This window comes from Heteronotia binoei, chromosome 7 (assembly GCF_032191835.1).
Source record: "Heteronotia binoei isolate CCM8104 ecotype False Entrance Well chromosome 7, APGP_CSIRO_Hbin_v1, whole genome shotgun sequence".
Classification (NCBI taxonomy): Eukaryota; Metazoa; Chordata; class Lepidosauria; order Squamata; family Gekkonidae; genus Heteronotia; species Heteronotia binoei.
The window spans coordinates 7,615,496-7,622,262 of NC_083229.1; positions in this window are offsets into that span (position 1 = coordinate 7,615,496).

Genomic DNA, 6,767 nt, shown 5'->3' on the forward strand with positions numbered 1-6,767 from the left:
ATTTTGTCTTACTATTGTTCATCACTTACTTACTATTACTTACATCTTACTATTGTTTATCTTACTATTGTTCATCACCGTCCCTTCATGGGGAGGGACGGTGGCTCAGTGGTAGAGCATCTGCTTGGGAAGCAGAAGGTCCCAGGTTCAATCCCTGGCATCTCCAAAAAAGGGTCCAGGCAAAGAGGTGTGAAAAACCTCAGCTTGAAACCCCGGAGAGCCGCTGCCAGTCTGAGAAGACAATACTGACTTTGATGGACACAAGAGGGTCTGATTCAGTAGAAGGCAGCTTCATAGGTTCATCACCCAGAACCCTGTGAACTCAAGTATCGGGCAGTCCACAAATCTAAATTATAAAGAAATAAATTACGTGCCCAGGGAAATGTTAATTGCCACTTTGGGGTCGGGCAGAAATTTTCTCAAGGTCAGTTTGGCCAGGGATCCTGGAGAATTTTTTTTTTTTGGGGGGGGGGTTGCTATTTTCTGGGCATGGGGTAGGGGTCTTAGTGGATCATACGCTGAACATGTCAACAGTGCGATGTGGTGGTTAAAAAGGCAAATGCAATTCTGGGCTGTACCAACAGAAGTCTAGTGTCCAGATCACGTGATGCGATGGTATCGCTTTACTCTGCTCTGGTAAGACCTCACCTGGGGTATTGTGTTCAGTTTTAGGCACCACATTTTAAGAAGGATATAGACAAGCTGGAACGGGTCCAGAGGAGGGCGACGAAGATGGTGAGGGGTCTGGAGACCAAGTCGTATGAGGAAAGGTTGAAGGAGCTGGGGATGTTTAGCCTGGAGAGGAGGAGGCTGAGAGGTGATAGGATCACCATCTTCAAGGCATTGAAGGCCTGTCCTATAGAGGATGGTGTGGAATTGTTTCCGGTGGCCCCAGAAGGTAGGACCAGAACTAATGGGTTGAAATTAAATAAAAAGAGTTTGCGGCTCAACATTAGGAAGAACTTCCTGACTGTTAGAGCGGTTCCTCAGTGGAACAGGCTTCCTCGGGAGTTGGTGGGCTCTCTTTCCTTGGAGGTTTTTAAGTAGAAGCTAGATGGCCATCTGACAGCAATGAAGATCCTGTGAATTTAGGGGGAGGTCTTTGTGGATTTCCTGCATTGTACAGGGGATTGGACTAGATGACCCTGGAGGTCCCTTCCGACTCTATGATTCTTTACATTTCTGAATGCCTGGCTCTTTCCTCTAGCGAGAATCAGGCAAGTAGGGACACTGCCTTGAAGCCATCTGGAAGCTTCGGTAGCCAAATCAAGGGCACATCTGTTTGTGGCAACACCCCTCACCCTCCCTACACCACAAAGCACGGGTGACAGAAGCAACCCTCTTCTCTCGGGGTATATTTTGTGGCCAGTTGTGAGCCAAGTGCATTCCCTCCTCCTACAATGCCCTCGCTCGGCAGCAGCTTGACACAGATCTCCTCCTTGGCCACGCCCGTGGAGAGGCATGCAAAATCACCAGGAGAACTGGTCAGCCTCTTCCTCTGCCATTACATACACCATCTCAGGTGGCCTGTCTCCATGTAATCTTACCGTGAAACACCACAAACAGCTAAACCATGTTCCCTCCCCTTAATCCTCCTAGTTGCCCTTTTTTTGCACCTTCTGCAATGCTATTTTTTTTTTTTTAGGTCCGGTGGACCAGAAATGTACACAGGATTTCAAATGAGGCTGCACCATAGAGTTATACAGGGGCATGACGATACTGGCTGATACACCTGTAAAGAAAGGTGCTATTAGGTCCTGATCGGAATGGCTCAAGCAAGTCTGCTCTCATCAGATCTCAGAAACTAAGCAAGGTCAACTCTGGCAAAATACTTGGATGAGAGACCTCCTTGGAATATCAGAAGTCAGAAGGTGGGGACATAAGAGAAGCCATGTTGGATCAGGCCAATGGCCCATCCAATCCAATACTCTGGGTCACACATCAGAACATAAGAGAAGCCATGTTGGATCAGACCAATGGCCCCTCCAGTCCAACACTCTGTCACACATAAGAACATAAGAGAAGCCATGTTGGATCAAGCCAATGGCCCCTCCAGTCCAACACTCTGTGTCACACATAAGAACATAAGAGAAGCCATGTTGTCACACATAAGAACATAAGAGAAGCCATGTTGGATCAGTCCAACACTCTGTGTCACTCAGTGGCCCCATCAGAAGGTCCATCAGTGGGGCCAGGACATTAGAAGCCCTCCCAATTTGCCTTTCCACCCCCGAAGCACCAAGAATACAGAGCATCACTGCCCCAGACAGAAAGTTCCAATAATACACTGTGGTTAATGGCCACTGATGAACCTCTGCTCCATATGTTGATCCAATCCCCTCTTGAAGCTATCTATGCTGGCAGCTGCCACCACCTCCTGTGGCAGTGAATTTCATGCGTTAATCACCCTTTGGGTGAAGAAGGACTTCCTTTAATCCGTTCCAACCTGACTACTCAACAATTTCATGGAGTGCCCACGAGTTCTCGTATTTTGAGAAAAGGGGGGAAAGTACTTCTTTCTCTACCTTCTCTGTCCCATGCATAATCTTGTCAACCTCGATCATGTCAGCCCCTCAGTTGACGTTTCTCCAAGCTAAAGAGCCCCAAAGTACTTTAACCTTTCTTCATAGGGAAAGTGTTCCAACCCTTTAATCGTTCTAGTTGCCTTTGATTCAGCCACCTCCCTGACTATCCTCTGAACTTCCACTAGAGGTCAGTCATCAGAAGTTGCCATGGCTTCCAGGTGCAGACCCACACAAATTCAAACACGCACATAGAAAAATACGAAGACAACTGTAGATTTATACCCCGCCCTTCTCTCTGAAACTCTGAGTCTCAGAGCAGCTCACAACCTCCTTTTATCTTCTTCCCCCACAACAGGCACCCTGTGAGGTAAGTGGGGCTGAGAGAGCTCTTGCAGCAGCTGTCCTTTCAAGGACAACTCCTTCGAGAGCTACAGCTGACCCAAGGCCATGCCAGCAGGTGCAAGTGGAGGAATGGGAAATCAAACCCGGTTCTCCCAGATAAGAGACCCGGCACTTCACCACAACACCAAACAGGCTCTGGTGCTGGGGTGTGTGTTTTATGTGACATCAAGATGCTTCTGACCTTTACCTTAAAAGAAAACGAAGTCTGCTGATTTATACCCCGCCCTTCTCTCTGAATTAGAGACTCAGAGCGGCTAACAATCTCCTATATCTTCTCTCCCCACAACAGACACCCGGTGAGGTGGGTGGGGCCGAGAGAGCTCTCCCAGAAGCTGCCATTTCGCAGACAACTCTGCGAGAGTTATGGCTGACCCAAGACCATTCCAGCAGGTGCAAGTGGAGGAGTGGGGAATCAAACCCGGTTCTCCCAGATAAGAGTCCGCGCACTTAACCACTACACCAAACTGGCTCATTAAGCCACACCCCTTGATGTTGCCATTGTTTCGCACAGGGCTTTTTAAAAAAAAATTTGTAGTAAAAGCTCAGCAGGGACTCATATACATATTAGACCACACCCGAAGCCAGCTGGAACAGCGTTTCTGTGCGTCCCAACTAAAAAAAAAAAAACCCTGCATTTCCCCTAGAGCCATTTGGAACTGCTCAGGGTCCATCAGGCACCGTGAGCCAAAATATATTCACTGCCTAAACGGACTTGGGGTGGGACACACACACGAGCCTTCAGGGCGTAGTGGTCCGACCATGGCACTGCTTTGGCAGCAATACGGTCCACTAAGACTTCCCCTGCAAAGATCAGATCTAGCATGCGCCCCGTCTGGTGAGTGGGGCGTTGTAACAAATTGGGAGAGTTCCAGTGTCACCATGGATGACACTAGGTCCGTCGCCTGACTGGAGATCACGTTATCGGCACGGACACTGAAGTCGCCCAGGATCAAAAGCCTTGGGTGCTCCAATGCCCGTTGGCTTTGCAAGTATACTTTGTTCTTTGAGAGTGAGGGGAACCCAGTAAGCCAGTCAGACACCAATCATACTGTGGCTGTCACAGCGAATGTGGCGTCTCAGTTCCTGCTCTTAAAAAAAGCAAGGTGTGACTCGTTTTGCCCTTGTTTCCTCTCTCTCTCTCTCTCTCTCTCTCTCTCGCTCTCGCTCTCGCTCTCTCTCTCTCTCTCTCTCTCTCTCTCTCAGACCCGTCTTAAAAGCCAGCAGACTTTAACTAAACATCCATGCTAATAGGATGCTGTGTTCCGGCTATTAGAACCCAAGATTTATTTTCCCCTAAACGTGGTCCCATCTGGAAGGTTTCATGCAAGGAATGGTAACGTAATTCCCCCCCACCGCCCCCTCCTTCCACCAATCTCCATGACAGTGTGAAACTTTAAGAGGAGATTAAAAATAAACAACAACAACAAAAGATCAGCGACAAGAAGGAAGGAACGCGCTTGGAAACCAGGAGACCCCTAATGCACAAACACCTGCGTCTCCAGCAGAGCCACCAATGAACTCCACGGAGCATCGGGAGATGAGCAGAAGCCAGGTGGCAAATGGGGCATCAAAGGAATCAAACTAACCACTGTGAGAGATTTGTAAGGTAAATGCCAACACCTGGAGCACCAGGCTAAGGGAGGTAGGGGGAGGACTTGCTGCAGTTTGGGGATCCGGCGCAAAAAGGCCATCTCAAGCTTTCGGGGCTGTTCGCCGTAATCAGAGCTTCCTTGTAGGGAAAAATCCCGCAGGACCTCATCTGCATATTAGGCCACACCCCGTGATGCCAAGCCAACCAGAACTGCATTCCTGTGCATTTCTGCTCAAAAAAAAAAAAAAAAGCCCTGGCCATAATAGCAAAGCGAAGCTTCCCTAAGGACATCAGAAGAGCCCTGCTCGGTCAGACCAGGCAGGGTCGATCTAGTCCAGCCTCCTGTCTCACACAGGGGCCAGCCAGTTCCCCTGGAGGGCCAACAACAGGGCAGAGAGGCCGAGGCCTTCCCCTGAGAAGAATATCAAAAGAGCCCTGCTGGGTCAGACCAGGGAGGATCCATCTAGTTCACCCTCCTGTCTCACACAGGGGCCAACCAGTTCCTCTGGAGGGCCAACAACAGGGCAGAAAGGCTGAGGCCTTCCCCTGAGAAGAACCTCAGAAGAGCCCTGCTGGATCAGACCAGGGAGGGTCCATCTAGTCTCGCCTCCTGTCTCACACAGGGGCCAACCAGTTCCTCTGGAGGGCCAACAACAGGGCAGAGAGGCCAAGGACTTCATAAGAACATCAGAAGAGCCCTGCTGGATCACACCAGTGAGGGACCATCTAATTCAGCATCCCATCTCACACAGTGGCCAACCAGTTCCCCTGGAGAGCCAACAGCAGGGCATAGAGGCCGAGGCCTTCATATGAACATCAGAAGAGCTCTGCTGGATCAGACAAGTGAGGGCCCATCTAGTCCAGCCTCCTGTCTCACACAGTGACCAGCCAGCTCCCCCGGAGGGCCAACAGCAGGGCAGAGAGGCCAAGGCCTTCATAAGAACATCAGAAGAGCCCTGCTGGATCAGACCAGTGAGGTCCATTTAGTCCAGCCTCCTGTCTCACACAGTAGCCAACCAGTTCCTCTGGAAGGCCTACAACAGGGCAGAGAGTCCGAGGCCTTCATAAGTACCACAGAAGAGCCCTGCTGGAGATAGTGTTGCCAAGTCCCCTGCGGCCTCCAGAGGGCGACTTTTTACTCTGGCATTTTCCCACTTTGGTACCATAGAGTTTTCCTCCCAGATTCCTAGAGCGTCTGGGAAAGCCATAGAGTTTTCCCAGAAGCTCCTAGAGCAGCCAGCGAGTGACGTCGCTGGCACGATGACATCACTTGCATGTCATCGTGCCATGAACATCAGAAGGGGATCCCCCTGCCTGCCCACAGTTGGCAGGTGGGTTGGGGTCCCGCAAAGCGGTAGAGTTTGGCAATAGTTTGGCAGCCCTAGCTGGATCACACCAGGGAGGGTCCATCTAGTCCAGCCTCCTGTCTCAAACAGGGGCCAACCAGCTCCTCTGGAGGGCCAACAACAGGGCAGAGAGGCCCAGGCCTTCCCCTGAGAAGAACATCAGTAGAGCCCTGCTGGATCAGACCAGGGAGGGTCCATCTAGCTCAGCCTCCTGTCTCAAACAGGGGCCAACCAGCTCCTCTGGAGGGCCAGCAACAGGGCAGAGAGGCCCAGGCCTTCCCCTGGGAAGAACATCAGAAGAGCCCTGCTGGATCAGACCAAGGAGGGTCCATCTAGTCCAGCCTCCTGTCTCACACAGGGGCCAGCCAGTTCCTCTGGAGGGCCAACAGCAGAGCATAGAGAGGCCGAGGCCTTCCCCTGAGAAGAGCATCAGAAGAGCCCTGTTGGATCAGATCAGCGAGGTTCATCTATTCCAGCATCCCATCTCACACAGTAGCCCACCAGTTTCTCTGGAGGGTCAACAAGAGGGCAGAGAGGCCAAGACCTTCATTAGAATATCAGAAGACCCCTGCTGGATCAGACCAGTGATGTCCATCTAGTCCAACTTCCCATCTCACACAGTAGCTCAAAGTAATTCCGGCCAAAGTAATCTCCATTACCATGCATGGGTATGGAAGTTGAGCAATGATGAAAGCTCACGGGAAGAAAGTTGGACTCAGGTGAGTACCCATACAGGTCTGAAGCGACAGAACAAAGTTGGAGTCCGGTAGCACCTTTAAGACCAACAAAGATTAATTCTGGGTATAAACTTCCAGAATTAAACTTTGTTGGCCTCTATTGAGTCAGTTACAGGAATTATGCTTTCCCCCCCCCTTCCACAGTTTTCATTGTCTCCAGCAGAGG